The 23,987-nt window shown below is 37.4% G+C and overlaps 1 long non-coding RNA gene across 1 annotated transcript in view; it reads left to right on the plus strand.

Moving 5' to 3' along the window:
* Nucleotides 1-21,054, plus strand: part of LOC145535951 (uncharacterized) — a 617,716-nt gene extending 596,662 nt beyond the window's left edge. The window contains exon 8 of the long non-coding RNA XR_014075550.1: nt 20,575-21,054. This is a non-coding gene — a long non-coding RNA (uncharacterized LOC145535951). The remainder of the gene's footprint in view (nt 1-20,574) is intronic.
* The last annotated feature ends 2,933 nt before the right edge of the window (nt 21,055-23,987 follow it).

Here is a 23,987-nt window from a genome sequence, read left to right on the forward strand (position 1 = left end):
TAAGCCTGAATATTCATTGAAAGGCTTCCCTGATAGCTCAGTTGGTAAAGAATCCGCCTGCAATGCAGGAGACCCCAGTTCGATTCCTGGGTCAGGAAGATCCCCTGGAGAAGGGATAGGCTACCCACTCCAGTATTCTTGGGTTTCCCTTGTGGCTCAGCTGGTAAAGAATCTGCCTGCAATGCAGGAGCCCTGAGTTCAATCCTTGGGTTGGGAAGATCCCCTGGAGAAGGGAACGGCTACTCACTCCAGTACTCTGGCCTGGAGAATTCCATGGTCTGTATAGTCCATGGAGTCGCAAAGAGTCAGACACAACTGAGCGACTTTCACTTTCACTATTCATTGGAAGGACTGATGCTGAAGCTGAAGCTCCAATACTTTGGCCACCTGATGCTATGAGCCAACTCATTGGAAAAGACCCAGATGCTGGGAAAGATTGACGATAAGAGGAGAAGGGGGCAACAGAGGATAAGATGGTTGGATGGCATCACTGACTCAATGGACATGAGTTTGAGCAAATTCAGGGAGATAGTGAAGAACAAGGAAGCCTGGTGTGCTACAGTCCGTGGGGTCACAGAGAGTTGGATAGGACTTAGCGACTACACAACAACAAAGGAATTTCTTTTATTTTTTAAATTTTTATTGGAATGTAGCTGATACAAAGGAACTTCTGATATGCTCAGTAACATTCCATTATTGACCTGGAATATAGTTCTTTGAAGGGTTGAGATATCATCAAGCTGGATATTTTTTAAAGCTGAAAGTTAATGAGCTAAACATCTATTTTTAGAAGTTAAAGAAATGAGAACAAAACAAACCCAAACTGCAAGAAGGAAATTTTTAAAAGATAATTAACGGTAGAGAAAGCACACATAAAATAGATGAACAAAGTCAAAAGTTGGTTCTTATCAAAGACTCATGAATTTTCAAACTAATAGTGAGACTGACCAATTGAGACAGAGAGCCTGTTAACTAATGCCAGGGATGCAAAAGGGTGTGTAATGATAGCTGATGAAAACACTGAAAATGATAACAAACTGATATTTGATCAACTTGGTGACTTTTAATTTAAAAATTGAAAAGAAAAAAATCTGAGAAATATAAATGAACAAGTTGAATGATTTAATTTTCCCATGCTCCAAATAATCTCCATCTTCTAATTAATGTAAGACTTTAGATTTAGATCCAATTAGATGCATAAAGAAGGAAAAATGGTTCTTTTAATTAAAAGTATTTTTTAAATTGTAATCACAAATGACCTGCAAACATTAGGAATCTTTGAGATCCTAGAAACAATGGTGCAGCAGGTGACTCCTAAAATGGTGCCTACATCCTGGTATCCACTCCCGGTGTAATCTTTCCCCTTGTGTGGGCTGTACCTAGAAAATTGCTTCTAACAAGAAAATATGGCACAAGTGATGAGATGTCACTTCCAAGATTAGATTATAAAAGACTCTGGCTTCTGTCTTGCTTCACTCTCTCTTGCTCTGATGCAGTTGTAAGCTGCCTGATGGAAAGGTCCACAAGGCAAGGAACTAAGGGAGGTCACCAGCCAACAGCCAGAGAGGAACTGATCCCTAACAGCCTTGGAGATATATCCTTCCCTCTTTGAGCCTTGAGATGTTTGCAGCCTGTGAGAACTGCTGCACTGACTCATTCGGCTAAGCTGTGCCTGGATTCCTGATCCACAGAATCTGTGAGATCACAAATGTTCTAAGACACTAAGTGTTGGAGTGATTTTTTATGCACTAAAAAATAATGAATTTAGAAAAGGAGATCTAAAACTTGTTGGAGGTGACATCTCTGAATGGAATCAAGTGCCTAAATACCACAGAGGGAAGATAGTGGTGAAGTTAGGAGAGCTTCTCACTGAGGCGTCAGAGATTTCTGAGAGTTTCTATTCCACTGGTTGTCGGAATGTGCCATAATCTATTGTCACTAGGTTCATATGCATTACAAAATACCAATGTCAAAACCAATTTTCTCAAGTACTGCTATAAAACCACTCTGTGGAAACCAGTAACAGAAGCAGCAGCTGATAGGGCAACCTGACATGCAGCAATCAGAAACTGCTGTCTCATTTTCAGCAAGTTCCACCAAGTAGCACAAGAGAGAGCATGTGGTGTCCTATCCTTCCAAAAATGCCTATGGCTGTTAAGGAAAACAAAATCATTCCTGTCTTCTGGCTAAAAAGATAGAAACTCCAAATTTATACACATAGATGTAAAGTCATCTAACACACACACTTACTTATTTGATACCTATATATATGGTATGTTGCTTGGATGTGTGTGTGTATTCATTCATTTGTATAAATATGCAGAAATAAGTGAAGGACATTTACTGGACAGCAAGTATTAATTCCACAGTAAAAAGGAAAGGAGAGAGGGAGATTCTTAAATCTTTCCATTTATAATCTTTTCATATAATAAATACCAATGTTTTTATTGTGCAAAATAATAAATATATGTTTAAATGTAAATAAAGATTAAGTTACTGTGACTGCATTTTTTTAAGCTTTTGCTCTTACTTGATTTTGACATGAACTGTAAATTATCTAACTCTTTAGACAGTAGGGAGAGCCCACACTCAGGGTAGCTGTCCAAAGGAGAGTAATCTCCTTCTGCAACATCGTGGACCAGCTTTGTTATTTTTGAAATATCTAAAGTCATCTTCCCTTAAAACATATCTTCCACAAACTTTACTAGGAAAGTCAAAGAACAGAATGGTAATGAAGCTGATGCAGCATATTCTCATTTTATTAAAATTTGTTCACTGATGTAAGAGGCTAATTCAACTTTTTTTCTACTTCCTGGTTTTTGTTTTGTTTTTATTTTTGTAATCATTATATACTTTTTTCTTTCAAATTTAAAAATTAATTTATTTTTAATTGAAGGATAATTGCTTTACAGTATTGCATTGGTTTCTACCAAACATAAACATGAATCAGCCATAGGTTTACCAATGTCCCCTCCCACTTGAACATCCCTCTCACCTCCCTCCCCACTCCATCCCTCTAGGTTGTTACCTAGCCCCAGTTTGAGTGCAAATTGCCTTTGCCTATCTATTTTACAGGATGTGTCCTGTGGCATTAAATAAAAAGCCCTGCCATTAAAGGATTAGAAGAAGTTGCAGGGATGTCCCTAGTGGTCCAGAGGTTAAGACTCTGTGCTTCCAGTGCAGGGGGTGCAGGCTTGATCCCTGAACAGGGATCTAACTAAGATCCCACTTGCTTTACAATAGGGCCAAATAATAATAATAATAATAAAGAAGTTACACTGTGTATTGAGTTCTAAAAATAGCATAACACAGCCTGAAAGGAAATATAGACAATGGACATTAGAGTGCTAATTATGGTGTTTTATTTAATTCAAAGTAACCTTGATGGAGTATTGTTGTTGCTGTTTTAGTCGCTAAGTCATGTCCGACTCTTGAGATCCCATGGACTGTGCCTGCCAGGCTCCTCTGTCCATGGGATTCTCCAGGCAAGAATACTGGAGTGGGTTGCCATTTCCTCTTCCAGGGGATCTTCCCAACCCAGGAATCGAACTCGGGTCTCCTGCATTGCAGGCAGATGATTTACCAACTGAGCTATGAGGGAAGCCCTGATGGAGTATAATGAAACCCAAGTAAGAGCTCTAAAATCTTGCATGTTTTCTTTTGATCCTACAGATTAGTATCTCTTTCTTTCTTAAATGTCTTCCTTTTATTTCGTGATTCCTAGTACTAAGCAAACTAAATGGTTATTTTTTTTTCTTTTCCAGAAACAGACTCACAGACATAGAAAACAAACTAATGGTTACCAAACGGGAAGGTGGGAGGGATAAATTAGGAGATTGGGATTAACAGATACACATCACTATATATAAAATAGATAAACACGGAACTACTGTATGGCATAGGGAACTATATTCGATATCTTAAAATAACCTATAAGTGAAAAGAATATATATATAAAACTGAATCACTTTGTTGTAAACCAGAAACCAGTACTACATTGTAAATCAACTATACCTCAATAAAAAATTGTAAATGATTGTTTTTTAAATAAACTTTTTCATTTAGTAATTATTTTCAAAAAGCTATGATTTATTTACTAAGGAAACATATCTTACAGTGTCATATGTGTTGAGTGTCTTAAGAATTTTCAGAGAGTTACATTATCATGTGTAAAAAAGATCAGTTCAGTTCAGTTCAGTCGCTCAGTCGTGTCCAACTCTTTGCAAACCCATGGACTGCAGCACCCCAGGGTTCCCTGTCCATCACCAACTCCCGGAGCTTGCTCAAACTCATGTCCATCCAGTCAGTGATGCCATCCAACCATCTCATCCTCTGTCATCCTCTTCTCCTCCCACCTTCAATCTTTCCCAGCATCAGGGTCTTTTCCAGTGAGTCAGTTCTTCACATCAGGTGGCCAAAGGATTGGAGTTTCAGCTTCAGCATCAGTCCTTCCAATGAATATTCAGTACTGATTTCCTTTAGAATGGACTGGTTGGATCTCCTTGCAGTCCAAGGGACTCTCAAGAGTCTTCTCCAACACCACAGTTCAAAAGCATCAATTCTTCAGCGCTCAGCTTTCTTCACCGTCCAACTCTCACATCCATACACGACTACTGGAAAAACCGTAGCTTTGACTAGACGGACCTTTGTTGGCAAAGTAATGGCTCTGCTTTTTAATATGCTGTCTAGGTTGTGGAAAATTCTTAAAGAGATGGGAATACCAGGCCATCTGACCTGTCTCTTGAGAAACCTGTATGCAGGTCAGGAAGCAACATTTAGAACTGGACATGGAACAACATACTGGTTCCAAATAGGAAAAGGAGTACATCAAGGCTGTATATTGTCACCCTGCTTATTTAACTTATATGCAGAGTACATCATGAGAAACGCTGGGCTGGAAGAAACACAAGCTGGAGTCAAGATTGCCGGGAGAAATATCAATAACCTCAGATATGCAGATGACAGCATATGCAGATGACCCTTATGGCAGAAAGCGAAGAAGAACTAAAGAGCCTCTTGATGAGAGTGAAGGAGGAGAGTGAAAAAGTTGGCTTAAAGCTCAACATTCAGAAAATTAAGATCATGGCCTCTGGTCCTATCACTTCATAGGAAATCGATGGGGAAACAGCGGAAACAGTGTCAGACTTTATATTTTTGGGCTCCAAAATCACTGCAGATGGTGGTTGCAGCCATGAAATTAAAAGACGCTTACTCCTTGGAAGGAAGGTTATAACCAACCTAGATAGCATATTTAAAAGCAGAGACATTACTTTGCCAACAAAGGTCCATCTATTCAAGGCTATGGTTTTTCCAGTAGTCATGTATGGATGTGAGAGTTGGACGGTGAAGAAAGCTGAGCACCGAAGAATTGATGCTTTTGAACTGTGGTGTTGGAGAAGACTCTTAAGAGTCTCTTGGACTGAAAGAAGATCCAACCAGTCCATCCTAAAGGAGATCAGTCCTGGGTGCTCATTGGAAGGACTGATGTTGAAGCTGAAACTCCAATACTTTGGCCACCTCATGCGAAGAGCTGACTCACTGGAAAAGACCCTAATGCTGGGAAGGATTGAGGGCTGGAGGAGAAGGGGATGACAGAGGATGAGATGGCTGGATGGACATGGGTTTGGGTAGACTCCGGGAGTTGGTGATGGACAGGGAGGCCTGGCGTGCTGCGATTCATGGGGTCACAAAAAGTCGGACACGTCTGAGCGACTGAACTGAGCTGAACTGAACTGAAATAGGTTGGTCATAGCTTTTCTTCCAAGAAGCAAGCATCTTTTAATTTCACGGCTGAAGTCACCATCTGCGGTGACTTTGGAGCCCAAAAAAATAAAGTCTCTCACTGTTTCCATTATTTCCCCCTCAAAACAGATTTTGCCATGAAGTGATGGGACCAGATGCCATGATCTTCATTTTCTGAATTCTGAGTTTTAAGCCAACTTTTTCACTCTCCTCTTTCACTTTCATAAGAGGCTCTTTAGTTCTTCTTCACTTTTTGCCATAAGGGTGGTGTCATCTGCATATCTGAGGTTATTGATATTTCTCCTGGCAATCTTGATTCCAGCTTGTGCTTCATCCAGCCCAGCATTTTGCATGATGTATTCTGTATATAAGTTAAATAAGCAGGGTGACAATGTAGAGCCTTGACATAATGCTTTCCCTATTTGGAACCAGTCTGTTGTTCCACGTTCAGTTCTAACTCTTGCTTCTTGATCTGCATACAGATTTCTCAGGAGGCAGGTCCAGTGGTCTGGTATTCCATCTCTTGATGCATCTTCCATAGCTTGTTGTATAATACACAGTCAAAGGCTTTGGTGTAGTCACTAAAGCAGAAGTAGATGTTTTTAGCTAGTGGGAAGGTGCTGTACAGCACAGGCAGCTCAGCTGAGTGCTCTGTGATGACCTAGAGGGGTGGGATGGGGGGAGGGAGATCCAAGAGGGAGGGGATATATGTATACATATAATAGCTGATTCACTTTGTGGTACAGCAGAAACTAACACAACATTGTAAATAAATTATATCCCAATTAAAAAAGTAAAGTACTTAGAAGAGTTTTTTCTTAAAAAAATTTTTTCTTAACAATCATCTAGAGTAAAAGTCTATTTTTATATCTTCTCATGATGTTTCTGAGAGCTCTTTCAGTAAATAAGTAATATGCTTAAAAAGCATGACAAGATTTCTATGGTTTTAGAAATTTTTGGATTTTTCACTTAAACTTTGGTCTCAATAACTACATTTGAATAGTTTGTTTATTATCTATCACTACAAGACATCTCCCAAACTTAGTGGTTTCAAACAAACTTTTACCAGATCACAGTTTCTGAAATTCAAGCTGTGTGGTTCTGGCTCAGAGTCTCTTATGAGATTGCAGTAAAGCCGCAGTTACTTAAACGTTGACTGGGGCTGGAAGATCTCCTCCTAAGCTCACTCACATGGCTGTTGCCAGGAGGCTTCAGGTTCTCAGTGTGAGCCTCTCCATAAGACTGCTCATGATAGGGCACCTACCTTCCTTCTAGAGCAGGTAATTCCAGAGAGAGAGCACAAGCAAGCAGGCAGCCACAATGCCTTCTAAGACCTAGAGATTCCAAAGGCACTTATACCACTTCCGTTTTATTCCATTTGTTACACAGACCAACCCTGAAACAATGTGGAAGAGAACTATATAAGAGGTGAAAACCAGGAGGTGGGGGGCCATTGGGGACCATTTCAGAGGCTGGTGACCACAGATAACACATGAGTCGAGGCTTGATCAGACACACAGAACCATGAGAAGTGACACAGGATAAGAGCTTTCTTCTGGTCTTACATATTATGCTATTGTGGAAGTTGGTTGAACAGTTTATACAAGACTCCTGCTTTTCTGCACCTGGTGTTGTGCCTGAAGTTATCAGGGCCAGCAGTCAAGAAGGAAAGATGGACTTGAAGTGAGAGACAACAAAGGCAAACTGAAATTCACAAGGACATATTGGGCAAACTGAAACCTGTGAGGACAAAATGGAGAAAATGAAGACAAACCAGAATCCTGTTCCTATCTTTTATTACCTCCATCTTTAACTATGTGGGTCACTGCAGGATTGGAGGACACCTTCACCATAGAACTGCTCCAAAACCTGGCCCAGGATTCAGAGGAAAGGGATGTGGCAGTTCAAAGAGGTGCATGATTGGCTGTCACACCACCATGGTAAGCTGGTACCTCAATGACAACCTCTACAAGAGGCCTTGTCTTTTACCCTCCCTTAGAGCAAAGCAAAGTCTAGGACTTCACTTTTGCCTACTAAATGGTGAGCACATTATCACTGAAACCAACAGCAGACCAGAAATACATAATGAAGGGAATTCACAGAACATAGTTCCAATTAACTTCTGTTAATACAAAGCCATTACAGATGGGAAAAAATAAAATAAATTATACAGAACAAGAACACAGATATTTTTCTTGAGCATATTTTTTAAAGAGCCTTCTTAATAAATAGTCCATGAAAATATCTAGAGTTGAAAGCACTGCACTTAAGAATAATTGAAAGGAACTTGTGTACCCATTGCATATACACAACTGTGTACCCCAGGGGGGTTCATGGGCCCCCCACAGTAAACTGAGCTACCCTTACAGGGGACCACAGCCCACTTGGCTGCACTCTCATTTAGTCAATCTGCCTTCTAACATATGGTCACCCTAATTAAATCAATCATCCTTCTTAGTGAGTGTCAGGAGACTTAAGAAGTCAAATTGATTTAATAGGGGTCAGGAAACCTAAGCAGTTTGATCGGTACAATGGGCATTAGGACATTTAATAAGGATGATTGATTTAATGGGGGGGGTCAGGAGTTTTAAATGGGCTGATCTAATAAATGGGAGTGACCTGATTTATGGGAACTGATTTAACAATAGGAGTTCTGTGATTCAGGAGGCTTATTGAATGAGCCAAGCAACCCCCAAGGGGGACAGCACTTATATAGCAGCTGTGTATGTAATATGTACACACAAAGCAACTTGGTGTACACAATGTATATACACAACTGTGTACATAATATATGTCTACCTCAGAACCTTGTATATACTAAACACACACACACACACACACACACACACACACACACACACACCCCTTTGGATGTTCTATGTGTCCACAAAGGATCTTTAGGTACACAATGCATATACACACTGTGTACATGATAGGTGTCCACAAACAAACTTAGGTACACAATATATATATAGACGATGGATCATCAGAAAAGCAAGAGAGGACCAGAAAAACATCTATTTCTGCTTTATTGACTATGCCAAAGCCTTTGACTGTGTGGATCACAATAAATTGTGGAAAATTCTGAAAGAGATGGGAATACCAGACCACCTGACCTGCCTCTTGAGAAACCTGTATGCAGGTCAGGAAGCAACAGTTAGAACCAGACATGGAACAACAGACTGGTTCCAAATAGGAAAAGGAGTACGTCAAGGCTGTATATTGTCACCCTGCTTATTTAACTTATATGCAGAGTACATCATGAGAAATGCTGGGCTGGAGGAAGCACAAGCTGGAATCAAGATTGCCGGGAGAAATATCAATAACCTCAGATATGCAGATGACACACCCTTATGGCAGAAAGTGAAGAAGAACTAAAGAGCCTCTTGATGAAAGTGAAAGAGGAGAGTGAAAAAGTTGGCTTAAAGTTCAACATTCAGAAAACTATGATCATGGCATCCGGTCCCATCACTTCATGGCAGATAGATGGGGAAACAGTGGAAACAGTGGCTGACTTTATTTTTCTGGGCTCCAAAATCACTGCAGATAGTGATTGCAGCCATGAAATTAAAAGACACTTACTCCTTGGAAGGAAAGTTATGACCAACCTAGATAGCATATTAAAAAGCAGAGACATTACTTTGCCAACAAAGGTCCGCCTAGTCAAGGCTATGGTTTTTCCAGTGGTCATGTATGGATGTGAGAGTTGGACGGTGAAGAAAGCTGAGCACCGAAGAATTGATGCTTTTGAACTGTGGTGTTGGAGAAGACTCTTGAAAGTCCCTTGGACTGCAAGGAGATCCAACCAGTCCATCCTAAAGGAGATCAGTCCTGGATGTTCATTGGAAGGACTGATGTTGAAGCTGAAACTCCAATACTTTGGCCACCTGATGCGAAGAGCTGACTCATTGGAAAAGACCCTGATGCTGGGAAAGATTGAGGGCAGGAGGAGAAGGGGATGACAGAGGATAAGATGGCTGGATGGCATCACCGACTCGATGGACATGGGTTTGGGTGTACTCAGGGAGTTGGTGCTGGACGGGAGGCCTGGCGTGCTACGATTCATGGGGCCGCAAAGAGTCGGACACGACTGAGCGACTGAACTGAACTGAATATATATAGAACTGCATACATAATATGTGTCCACAAGGGACTTTGTGGAACAATGTATATAAACAACTGTATAAATATTATGTGTTCACAAAGGAACTTTGAGTATACCATGTATAAACATATAGCAAAGTTATGAGTTTTATTTTGTAGAAATACTAAAACATATTCATTTTAAATCCACATTAACGTTTCAATTAAGGTTTAGAAATGCTTCCTGACATACCTAGTCATAACAGTAGCTAAATAAAAGACTAAGCAAAATTAGGGGGAAAAGAATCACAAAAATTCTGATACTTAGTAAAAAATTAAAATAATGAATTTTTAAATAGAACATTGTAATTGCTTAATTTATGTTTGAAAACTGCCCCATGTAAATCACTGCAGTGGAAGATGATTTTTTTACGATATATCCGTAAATAAAACATATATAAATTTAGGGGAAAAAAGACTAATCCACTTCACCCACTGCTTGTTAAAACTTTTTAAAATATATAATAACCATTGTTGATATATGTATTTAAATACATAAAATAAATCTTATTGACACAAACTGAATTATAATACTGATCATCTATTTGAGGAGTTAGAGCAGGGCATGTTTTCTTCTTAACTGTAATAAATACTCCATGGTATTCTGTGTTATTTTAAAAATTATTTTATACTTTTTAAATAATGAAAAGGGAATATTGGCTTTCATTTGTGAAGAAGACTTTAAAATCTCATTTCCATACAGTCTCATTCTATAAAGTCTCCTACTGTAGTGTGCCAAATCTAGTAGCAAAATAAGTATGTGAACTATAATTGTAAAGTGAAAAATATCTTAGAACTAGAATTAAATAGGCCTTATTTAATTAGACTTCTTATTTCTCTGCAATATCTACCCAGCAAGTAAGTGTTGTCCCATGTACTAGCCAAAGAAATACAGTGATCCTGACTTTTATCCATTCTAGATCTCCTGACTGGATCATTCCAGTACTTCTTTATATATTAAGTTCTGTCAGCCCTCTTCTCATCGAGGGGTGGGGTCAATTTCCCTTCCTCTTTCATCTGGACAACACTGTAACTGCTTTGACTAATAGACTGCAGAAGATCTGATGCTGTGTGACTTCCAATACTAGATCATTAAGAAGCCAGCACCTTATAAAAAGTGTGACTACCTGGAGGCCACCATGCTAGAGAAGTCACTTTAGGTGCTCTAGTCAACTACATCAGAGATCCCAGACAAAAAACAATATCAAGTACTAACCTTATAAATGAGCCCTTTTGGGTGTCAGGCCCAGTTGAGACTTCAGTCACAGCAGCTCCAGTTTACAGATGAGAATTCCCAAGTAAGACCCATTCAGGGAGTGCTTTCACAATTTCTGACCCAGATTCCTGAGCAAAATAGAACAGTTGTTTAATTCCACTGCACTTTGAGGTAATTTATTACACAGAAATAAATAACCAGAATATGTTGGGCTGTGCTTAGGCATTCCGTCATGTCTGACTCTGAGACTGTATGGACTGTAGCCCACCAGGCTCCTTTGTCCATGGGATTCTCCAGGCAAGAATACTGGAGTGGGTTGCCATGCCCTCCTCCAGGGGATTGTCCCAACACAGGGACTGAACCCAGGTATCCCTCATTGCAGACGAATTCTTTACCATCTGAACCACCAGGGAAGCCCAAGAATACTTGAGTGTGTAGCCTATCCCTTCTCCAGTAGATCTTCCTGACCCAGGAATCAAACTGGGGTCTTCTGCATTGCAGGTGGATTCTTTACCAACTGAGCTATGAGGGAAGCCCCAGACTAATAAATACTTGGTGAAAATTTTCTCCTTTGGGACATGTCTCTTTAAGATCAATTGGAATGAAAAATTCAAATCTTTTCAAAGAGGTAAAAATATCACTATTTGCAGATGACATGATACTCTATATAGAGAACCCTAAAGACTCCACACAAAAACTACTAGAACTAATAAATGAATTCAACAAGGTAGCAGGATACAAGATGTATATACAGGAATCTGTTGCATTTCTACACACTAATAGTGAAATATCAGAGAAAGTAATGGCAACAGATTAATCTCCAAAATATACAAATATCTCATGCAGCTCAATATCAGAAAACAAAACATCCAATCAAAAAATGGGCAGAGGATCTAATAGACATTTCTCCAAAGAAGACATGCAGATGGCCAAAAAGCACACAAAAAGGTGCTCAACATTGTTAATTGATACAGAAATGTAAATCAAAACTACAATGAGGTATCAACTCACATCTATCCTCAAAAATCTACAAACAATAAATGCTGGAGAGGGTGTGGAGAGAAGGGAACCTTCCTGCATTGTTGGTGAGAATGTAAGTTGGTACACCCACTATGGAGGTTCCTTAAAAAACTAAAAATAGAACTACCATATGGCCCAGCAATCCCACTCCTAGGTATATATCTAGAGAAAAGGATATTTCAAAAAGATACCTGCACCCCAATGTTGATTGCATCACTATATGCAATAGCCAAGACAATAGGTTCAGTTCAGTCACTCAGTCATGTCCAGCTCTTTGTGACCCTATGGACTGCAGCACCCCAGGGTTCCCTGTCCATCACCAACTCCAAGAGCTTAGTCAGTCTCCTGTCCATCGAGTCAGTGATGCCATCCAACTATCTCATCCTCTGTCGACCCCTTCTCCTCCCACCTTCAATCTTTCCCACCATCAGGGTCTTTTCAAATGAGTCATTTCTTCACATCAGGTGGCCAAAGTATTGGAGTTTCAGCTTCAGCATCAGTCCTTCCAATGAACACCCAGGACTGATCTCCTTTAGGATGGACTGGTTGGATCTCCTTGCAGTCCAAGGGACTCAAGAGTCTTCTCCAACACCACAGTTCAAAAGCATCAGTACTTCGGCATTCAGCTTTCTTTAGAGTCCAACTTTCACATCCATACATGACTATTGGAAAGACCATAGCTTTGACTAGATGGACCTTTGTTGGCAAAGTAATGTCTCTGCTTTTTAATATGCTGTCTAGGTGGGTCATAACTTTTCTTCCAAGGAGCAAGCATCTTTTAATTTCATTGCTGCAATCACCATCTGCAGTGATTTTGGACTCCAAAAAAGTAATGTCTGGCACTGTTTCCATTGTTTCCCCATCTATTTGCCATGAAGTGATGGGACCAGATGCCATGATCTTCGTTTTCTGAATATTGAGTTTTAAGCCAACTTTTTCACTCTCCTCTTTCACTTTCATCAAGAGGCTCTTTAGTTCTTATTCACTTTCTGCCATAAGGGTGGTGTCATCTGCATATCTGAGGTTATTGATATCTCTCCAGGTAATCTTGATTCCAGCTTATGCTTCATCCAGTCCAACATTTCTCATGATGTACTCTGCATATAAGTTAAATAAGCAGGGTGACAATATACAGCCTTGACATACTCCTTTTCCTATTTGGAACCAGTCTGTCGTTTCATGTCCAGTTCTAACTGTTGCTTCCTAACCTGCATACAGATTTCTCAAGAGGCAGGTATGGTGGGCTGGTATTCCTATCTCTTTAAGAATTTTCCAGTTTGTGGTGATCCACACAGTCAAAGGCTTTGGTGATCCACACAGTCAAAGGCTTTATTGACTATTGGCATAGTCAATAAAGCAGAAGTAGATGTTTTTCTGGAACTCTCTTGCTTTTCTGATGATCCAACGGATGTTGGCAATTTGATCTCTGGTTCCACTGCCTTTTCTAAATCCAGCTTGAACATCTCGTAGTTCACAGTTCACGCACTGTGGAAGCCTGGCTTGAAGAATTTTGAGCATTACTTTACTAGCGTGTGCAAGTGTTAGTCGCTCAGTCGTGCTCGACTCTTTGCGACCCCATGGACTGTAGCCCACCAGGCTCCTCTGTCCATGGGATTTTCCAGACAAGGATACTAGAGTGGGTTGCCATTTCCTTCTCCACACTAGTGTGTGAGATGAGTGCAACTGTGCGGTAGTTTGAATATGCTTTTGCATTGCCTTTCTTTGGGATTGGAATGAAAACTGACCTTTTCCAGTCCTGTGGCCACTGCTGAGTTTTCCAAATTTGCTGGCTTATTGAGTGCAACACTTTCACAGCATCATCTTTTAGGATTTGAAATAGCTCAACTGGAATTCCATCACCTCCACTAGCTTTGTTTGTAGTGATGCTTCCTAAGGCCCACTTGACTTCACATTCCAGGATGTATGGCTCTAGGTGAGTGATCATACCATCATGTTTATCTGGGTCATGAATATCTTTTCTGTATAGGTCTTCTGTGTATTCTGGCCACTTCTTCTTTATATCTTCTGCTTCTCTTAGGTCTGTTAGGTGTATATATGTATATGTATAATTGATTCAGTCGGCTGTACATCTGAAACAAATAAATCAATATAAAATAAAAATTAAAAATAGAAAAAAAAAAAGGCTTATCTTGGTCATTGCTGCATAGACCAAAAGTAGGACTTGAACTTCCAAAATACAATCTCCTTTCTTCTTCTCAAACCTATGGTATTTTCTTCCTTTGAAAGATGGGTTAAGCCAATTGGCTTCATCTCTCTCTTTCTTTCTGAAACCTATATAAGGGAACATGAAGAAAATATGGAAAATATATTTTATAAGTAAGAACTGAAGAAATGAGAGACTCAAGGAAAATAAATTCATTAGTAAAGAGTATATTTCGCCTCAAGAATATGAAAGCAACAATAGGACATGTCCTCAGAAAACACCGACTTGAACCCTCATATGGACTGCACTGTATCCCCTCAAGATTCAGTTAGGAAGTCCTAAACCCCATCATGACTATCTGTGGAGATAGGGCCTTTAAAGGTGCTGCTGCTGCTGCTAAGTCGCTTCAGTCACGTCTGACTCTGTGCGACCCCATAGATGGCAGCCCACCGGGCTCCCCTGTCCCTGGGATTCTCCAGGCAAGAACACTGGAGTGGGTTGCCATTTCTTTCTCCAATGCATGAAAGTGAAAAGTGAAAGTGAAGTTGCTCAGTCGTGTCTGACTCTTAGCGACCCCATGGACTGCAGCCCACCAGGCTCCTCCGTCCATGGGATTTTCCAGGCAAGAGTACTGGAGTGGGGTGCCATTGCCTTCTCCCCTTTAAAGGTGCAATTAGAGTTAAATGAGGTAATATGCATGAGGATCTGGTTCAATATAACTAACTTCCTTATAAGAAGAGGAACAGACACTAAGGATGCATACACACAGAGAAAGAGGCCACGTGAATATACAATAGGAAGGTGGCCATCTGCAAGACAAAGAGAGAGGTCTAAGAAGAAGGCGAACCCCTGACACCTTGATCTTAGACTTCCAGCCTTCAGAACAGTAAGAAATCAATCTTTGTTGTTTCAATCATCCAGTCTGTGCTATTTTGTTATGGCAGCACTAAATCCTAAAGTGGGCATCAGTTAATTAAAATTTGCAAATAGATTACCTGATGGTTTGTGTTATTCTATTAACTAACAGGATAATTTATGGGAAGTTATTTAACTGTAGGTCATAGCTTCCTCATCTAGATGATGGAATATTCACAGTTAAATAAGATATTCACAAATTTAAATTTAACAGGAGTGATGACATTCCTAATTATGATGACAATCCTAATTATGCCAACCTATCAAGTTTCCCCATTCTCTTGAAAAATGCATTTAGTAAGTTGTATTACTCAATTGTAACTGAGTAGAACCAAAAAAGAAAGAAAGAAAAAGTAAAAAAAAAAAATCCCATTTAAAATTGCATAAAAAAATACCTAGGAATAAACTTAACCAAGGAGGTTAAGACTTATATGCTGAGAACTATAAAACACTGATAAAAGAAAGTAAAGATGATTCAAAGAAATGAAACCATAAGCCATGCTCTTGGTGTGGAAGAATTAATATTGTTAAAATGGTCATACTACCCAATTTAATGTGATCCCTGTCAAAATACTGATGACATTTTTCACAAACAATACTAAGATTTATATGGAACCACAAAAGACCCAGAATTGACAAGGCAATCATGAGGAAAAAGAACAAAGCTGGAGGCATAACCCTTCCAGACTTCAGATAACACTACAAAGCTACAGTAATTAAAGCACCATGGTATTGACACAAGACCAGATACATAGATCAATGAAACAGAATAGAGAGCCCAGAAATAAACCTACACACCTATAGTCAGTTAATCTATGACAAAGGAGGCAAGAATATACAATGGAGAAAAGACTGCCTCTATATTAAGTGTAATATTAGGAAAGCTAGACAGCGATATGTAAATCAATGAAATTAGAACACTCCTTCACACCATATACACAAATAACTCTGAAATCGTTTGAAGACCTCAGTATAAAACATGACACTGTAAAAGCCTTAGAAGAGAACATACACAAAACATTCTTTGACAAAGATCATAGCAATGTTTTCTTAGGTCAGTTTTCCAAGGCAAAAGAAATAAAAGCAAAAATAAACAAATGGAACCTAATCCAATTTATAAGCTTTTGCACAGCAAAGGAAACCATCAGCAAAATGAAAAGACAATCTATAGAACAGGAGAAAATACTTGCAAACAATGCTATTGACAAGGGGTTAATATCCAAAATAAGCAAATAGCTCATACAAGTCAATATCGAAAAAGCAAACAACCCAATCAACAAAAAGGGCAGAAGACCTAAGTAGACATTTCTTCAAAGAAGACACACAGATGGCCAACAAGCACATGGAAAGATGCTCAGCATCGCTAATAATTAGGGAAATGCCAATCAAAATTACAATGAGGTACCACCTCACATGGGTCAGAATGCGTACTCAGTCTTTCAGTCATGTCTGACTCTTTGCGACCCCATGGCTGTAGCCTGTCAGGCTCCTCTGTCCATGGAATTTTTCTAACAAGAATACTGCAATGGGTTGCCATGTCCTCCTCCAGGGGATCTTCCCAACTCAGTGGTCTAACCTGCATCTCCTGCATTGGTAGGCAGATTCTTCAACCACTGTACCACCTGGGAAGCCCACCATTCAGAATGGCCATCATCAAAAAGTCTACAAATAAATGTTGGAGAGGATGTGGAGAAAAGGGACCTCTCCTATACTACTGTTGGTGGGAATGTACACTGGCACAGTCACTGTATAAAACAGTCTGAAGATTCCTTGAAAAATGAAAAATCAAGCTACCACATGATCTAGCCATCCCATTCCTGGGCATATATCTGGAAAAGATGAAAACTCCAATTTGAAAAAATATATGCACCCCAAAGTTCATAGCAGCACTATGTACAATATTAAAGACATGGAAACAACCCGAGTGCCCATCAACAGATGACTGAATTAAGAATATGTGCAATATACATACAATAGAATATTAATCAGCCAAGTAAAGGAATGAAATATTGCCATTGGTAGCAATGTAGATGGAACTAGAGGATGTCAAACTAAGTGAAGCCAGTCAGATAGAGAAAAACAATATCATATGATATCACTTACATGTGGAATCTAAAAAATATTACAAAAGTATGTATATCCAAAACAGAAACAGACTCATTGACATAGAAAACAAACTTATGGGTACCAAAGGGGAAAGGGAGTGGGGGAGGGATAAAATAGGAGTATGGGATTAACAGATACAAACTACCATATATAAAATAGGTAAGCAACAAAGATATATTGTATAGCACAGGGAACTATATACAATATCTTGTGATAACCTATAATGGAAAATAATCTGAAAAAATATGTGTATATATGTGTGTATATATATATATATATTATATTATATATATATTATTAATATTAATAATAATTATTATTAATATTATTATATTAATATTAATATTAATATAATTATATTATTATAATTATTATATTATTAATATTATTATATTATTATATTATTATTATAATATTATTATTATATATAATAATATAATAATTATATTATAATATAATTATATATTATAATATAATAATATATTATAATTATATATAATATATTATATATATAATATAATATAATATATAATATAATATATAATAATATATAATATAATATATATTATATAATAATAATATAATATAATATATAATATATAATATAATATAATAATATATTATAATTATATATTATAATATAATAATATAATTATTATATTATTATTATTATATTATATATTATTAATATAATATTATATCATTAATATTATTATATTATTAATATTATTTATATTATTATATTATTAATATAATTATATAATATTATTATATTAATATTAATATATTAATATTAATAATAATTAATATTAATAATATATAATATATATTATTATATATATATACACACATATATAAATATAACTGAATCACTTTTCTATATACCTGAAACTAACACAATACTTATTATAAATCAACTACATTTCAATAAAAGAAAAATTCCAAACTTTTCCAACTTCTCAATTTTTGCTTTCTATATTGAGAGAGTACTCAGTTTAGTCCAATCAAATTTTACATGGGATAATCCACTTTGGATTATTTGGCTAATATTCTACATGAGGATAAGGTTGGCCTAGGCAAAGTTATTTCAATACTGTATTTTATTCTTTACTACCCCATGGAGAAATCTATTAGACAGTGAATATGGTCACATTCACTTCTCTTTCTTGACCTTTCACTTTCTATAAAGGATACACTGTACCAATTCAATATTGCCCCCCAGCTACTTATGCTTATATCAATTTCTGCAAAAGTCAAAATGATTGAGTAGTCTATTGTCAGACTTAGTAATAATTCATGGTGGAAAAAAACAGTGGTGCATTCTGCCTTCTTCTTTTCTTTTTCACATTTATGTTCCTGACAAAACCATTTTGAATGTCCTAGTTGTATTTCACATCCATTGAGATCAACAGCAAAGTGGATATTTTCCTATAGAATAATGGCATTTTTGGCTTTGCTTGGAATATAACTATCATCAGAAAGAATGACTTATACCCAACTATTCTAAAACAAAAATCACTTTTGACACATTCCCAAGCATTGTTTATATCTAGCAGTTTTCTGTAGTAGGTCAAATCATTTTATTTAGGTATATAATTTGTAAGCAGATTATCCTGGGAGATCCATTGTATGTTACAAAACTTAAAACTAGATAGATGATTGATAGATACTTTCATATTTGTAGTCATAGAATTTGACTGGTTTGAATGCATTAAATATTTTCCAAACTAAAATTATTGTGATTATGCTTTATGCGATAGAACTTTGTATCCTAAATTCCCATTTACCTCCATGTGATAAAAAAGACTCTTGTGTCAAAGAAAATGTTGATCTTACTGACAATTATTGCTGGATAAGTGGTTTTCATGTACATAGGCAGGTGCCCAGTTTATTCAATTTTTGTATAAGGTGTCAAACATGCATTTTACTCATTTATGAAGTATAGAGATTTGTTTAAATTCATTTGCAAAGGATAGCTTCATCCTGTGTTCTTACAAAAGAATATAACCTTAAATATCTTTGTTAGTCATAGTCTACTAAAAGTACAAATAAAAAATATGATTTATAAAAGAGCATCTGAAGGCTGTGCATATTATTTGTCTCATTACATTCTAAAACCTATAAAGCTGCATTGTCCAGTCCTGTAGCCACTAGCCACATGTGGCAATTGAGCCCTTGAAATGTGGCCAGTCTGAAATGAGCTATGTCATATGTGTCATACTAGTACCAAAAAATGTTAGCTATTACATCATTAAAATTTAATATTGATCACATGGTAAAATGATAATATTTCCTACATATTGGGCTAAAGGAGATAAGTCATTAAAATTAATTTTACATGTTACTTATATATGTAACTTTCATTATGCATCTACTACTGTATAGCACTGCTTTAAATGTAATTCTTGGATAAAATCATAATAAAATTAAGTGCAGTGATCGCAAGAGTTTTGATCCTCCAGGAAATCATCATTATATTGTTCTTGGTTTTATTCATGCCACTAATCTTTTTTTTTCTTAAGAATGGCATTTTTTAGGTTGTTGTTGAGAATAGGTAACTACATTTCCTAATGTATCCTAAATGAGGACTGGACTAGTCAGCATAGGGCTGGGTTATACTGTAGTAAGAAACAACTTCCAAAATCTCAGTGGCTTAAAATAGCAAAGGGGCACTTCTCCCTAAGGTTTCATGTTCATAAATGTCAAAGGGAGGGTGCTTTCTTCACTGTAGTCACTTAAAGATTAGGAAAGATGGGACATTCACCATCTCAAATGTCGCTAATCTCTGAGCCAAAGGGATAGAGCTCACTAAAGGATTTCACGCCAACAATTAAACATTGGGTTGGCCAAAATGTTCCTTTGAGTTTTTTCCATACCATGTTACAGAAAATCTAGAACGAACTTTTTGGCCAACCCAATATTATAGCCCAGAAGTAACCCATGTTACCTAAGCTAAAAACTCACTGATAATACCTACCTCTATTGTCCCATTCAAAGTTGAGCACTCAAGGAACTTCAGGCTCCCCTATACCCAGAAGGAGAGGAGAAACAGCAAAGAGCTGCAGTAATGATTATCACAATGGCCTATCAAAGAACTGCTCTCATGAGTCAATACTGAAGAAATAACATATTTAAGTTTTCTCAGTTTTAGATAGCTACTTGTTTAAAAATAACTAGACTATTTATCTTAAAATACTTATTATTAATTATGTTTTGCAATTGTTTTGGCTGATATTAACTTGATCTTTGCGTTTCCCTGGTGTCTCAGATGGTAAAGAATTCACCTGCAATGCAGGAGACCTGGTTTCGATCCCTCGGTTGGGAAGATTTCCTGGAGGAGGGCATGGCAACCCACTCTAGTATTCTTGCCTAGAGAATCCCCATGGACAGGGGAGCCTGGCGGGCTGCAGTCCATGGGATTTCTAAGAGTCAGACACGACTAAGCAACTAAGCACGCACGGACACAACTTGATCTTTAAGAAAATGTTCAGAACCCTTGGACTTTTTATTGTTCTGCCTTTAGTGTGCCATCTTCCATAGTTTCTCACTTATTTTAATCTCTTTGTTTTACATACACCTCTGTAAAATTTTGAAATCATTTTTGAAATAAAATAATTGTGTGTATGCTAATACATGAGAGAAAAGATTTTAAGATAATTGTTAGTGAATACTTGCTACATTATGGTATGCAAAATTACACTAAATATTCATATCATCATAAGTTTAATAAATAAAGCTCCAGTTCCTAGTGCTCAGTGTTGTAAATGTATATTGTTAGTGAATTTACCTATATTTTCTAAGAAAAAACATGTTTTCCTTCTCAATGGTTAGCTTTTCATTATTCCCCTTCATATTCTATCCTAAGGAAATGACTGAATTACTCACTTTTGTATTTAAAGAGATTTTATTTCATTCAATGTGTATATACATTACTTCACAATAAAAATTCAATCATTTTATGAGTGAATAAAAATAAATTGAACGTTACAAAATTAGAATAAAATATATTTAAGCGCTTCATGCAAATACAGTTAAATCTGACTTCAATGCTGGTTTTGAAGTCAAATTCCATAACTACCTGTGATGTTATATCCAAAAATGTGACATATTATTTTGACCTGCTGGACAGTTAAATCATGATGATATATTTTATTCAAGTTTTAGTGTTAACTTCTCTAAATATGTTAATAATATCTGTCAAATAGGGTTAACACTCAAAAAGTTTTTAAAAGTCCCTCTATGACCAAGGACCAATGGCAGTTGAAAATATTAACACATACCTGTAAATGACTAATTTTTGTTTTAAAAATTGCTTTATTGAGATTGGTAAATGTATTAGGCCTTCTAAAAGAAAGCCTGTGGAGAGACTGTCATGTTTTCCAGAATTCAAAGGAAGTTGGCCACAACTGCAAATATTTAGTTCCTTAAATGTGTGCTAGTGAATATGCATGAGAGTTCCCAGATAGTAGCTCCCCTGTGACCATAAAAGATCATGACTAATTACTGTCATACTTTCATTTTTTACTTGTTACTTAATAGCTCACTTTCTGTATCTGACAACGATGTCATTTTTACTGTGTAACTGGAAACATCACTAAGAAGTTACTTGCATGAGATTACAGCTCAGTCAACAGTTTAGGGCTGGAGAAATACATGTTCAGTGATGAGTTGGTTCTTGTAGCACTCAGTTTCTATTCCATTATGCTGCAGTCACAAACAACCCCAACAGTTCAATAGCTTACCACAACAACATCGTCTATTTCTTGCAGACATTATTTGTGGAAACAGAAAGAGTTGTGCCTCTGCTGGGCTCCATTCAGTCCTGCTATATATTCGTTCTTCAGTCTCAGAATTAGGCTGAAGAACATCTAATAAAAGGAAATCTCAGATTCACAGCAGAGAGAAAATGAGGAAGAAACTTTATGGAAACAGATGATCACTCTCTAAGTGTCTACTCTTAACTGACATTCATCACATCTATTCACATTTCTTTAGTCAATGCAAGTCATATGAAATAAAAAAAAAAATGTAGACTCTGCCCGCAGGGGTAGCATTACATGTCACACATCAATGCTCAGCAGTAAGTAATCCTCTTAGTAGCAAAGGAGAAGTGAATATTTGGGAACAATTATTCAGTCCACATTATATAAGGATGTAATAAAGTTGGGGAATAGAGAAGGGCAGAGGACCAATACTGGTGCACTCCAGTGTGAAGGTCAAGCATAAAGAAAGGAGATGGCAAAAGAAGGAATAACAGATTAGGAAAAACAGGCACATCTCATGATCAAAACCACAGAGGTTTTTAAATAGGAGAGTGGGGGTCAAATTCATTTGGTGCCCCCAAATGGTCTAATAAGAGGGTGACATATGTAGGTCTCCACTGTATTTTTCAATATGAACAAGACTGGTTGTCTTTGAAAAGTGAATTCTAAGGAACATTTTGAAAGTAAGAATAGAGTAAGTTCAGAAGTGAACTTCTGATTTCTTGTTCTGACATAAGGCCACCTGAATGAACATAAAACTCCTCCTGGGTCAGAAACTCCTAGAAATCCTGGATAAAGTATAACAACAGCAAAAAGATATTGCTGCACTTGTAAGAAAGAAAGGAAAATTCTGAAGTGCCAGGAACAAAGAGGAAATGCAAAGATAGCGTCACATCACTGAGCTGGTTGTTATGGAGGTGAGAAGAGGGAGAGAAAGAGCTTTATAGAACCTACAAACTCATTTTAAGGCTAAAGCTAGAATTTTCAAAGCTTACCAAGATATGGGAATGCCTTGCACCACCAAGAGGTCGGAGGTGATAGATGCCCCTAAATCAGCACATACCCCAGTGTTCATTGCAGCACTGTTTACAATAGCTAAGACATGGAAGCAACCTAAATGTCCATCGACAGAGGAATGGATAAAAAAGATGTGGTATATATAGGTTCATTAATTCTAACAAATACACCATACTAATGCAAGATATTGATAATAGTTGATAGTGTGATGGGGGAAACTCTGTACTGTTGCTCAATTTTTTGCTAACTTTAAAACAGTTCTAGGGGACTTTCCTGGTGGTCCAGCAGTTAAGACTCCATGCTGCCAATGCAGGGGATGCAGGTTTCACTTCTGGTCAGGGAATTCAAGGAATTAAGATTCCATATGCTGAGCAGTACTACTAAAAAGATTAAAAAAAAAACAAAAAAGCAAACAAAACAGTTCTAAATATAAAGTGCAAGTCAAGAAGCAACAGAACTGGACATGGAACAATGTACTGCTTCAAAATTGGGAAAGGAGTACGTCAAGTCTATATATTGTCACTCTGCTTATTTAACTTCTATGAAGGCTACATCATGCAAAATGCTGGGCTACATGACTTACAAGCTGGAATCAAGATTGTGGGAGAAATATCAACAACCTCAGATATGCAGATGATACCACCCTAATGGCAAAAGTGAAGAGGAACTAAAGAGCCTCTTGATGAAGGTGAAAGAGGAAAGCAAAAAAGCTGCCTTAAAACTCAACATTCAAAAAAGTAAGATCCAGTCCCATCACTTCATGGCAATTAGATGGGGGAAAAAAATGGAAACAGTGACAGACTTTATTTTCTTCAGCTCCAAAATTACTGTGGACAGTGACTGCAGCCATGAAATTAAAAGATGCTTGCTCCTTGGAAGAACAGCTATGGCCAACCTAGAC

Source organism: Giraffa tippelskirchi, chromosome X, assembly GCF_054371585.1.
Source record: "Giraffa tippelskirchi isolate mGirTip1 chromosome X, T2T-mGirTip1v1.2.pri, whole genome shotgun sequence".
Taxonomy (NCBI): domain Eukaryota; kingdom Metazoa; phylum Chordata; class Mammalia; order Artiodactyla; family Giraffidae; genus Giraffa; species Giraffa tippelskirchi.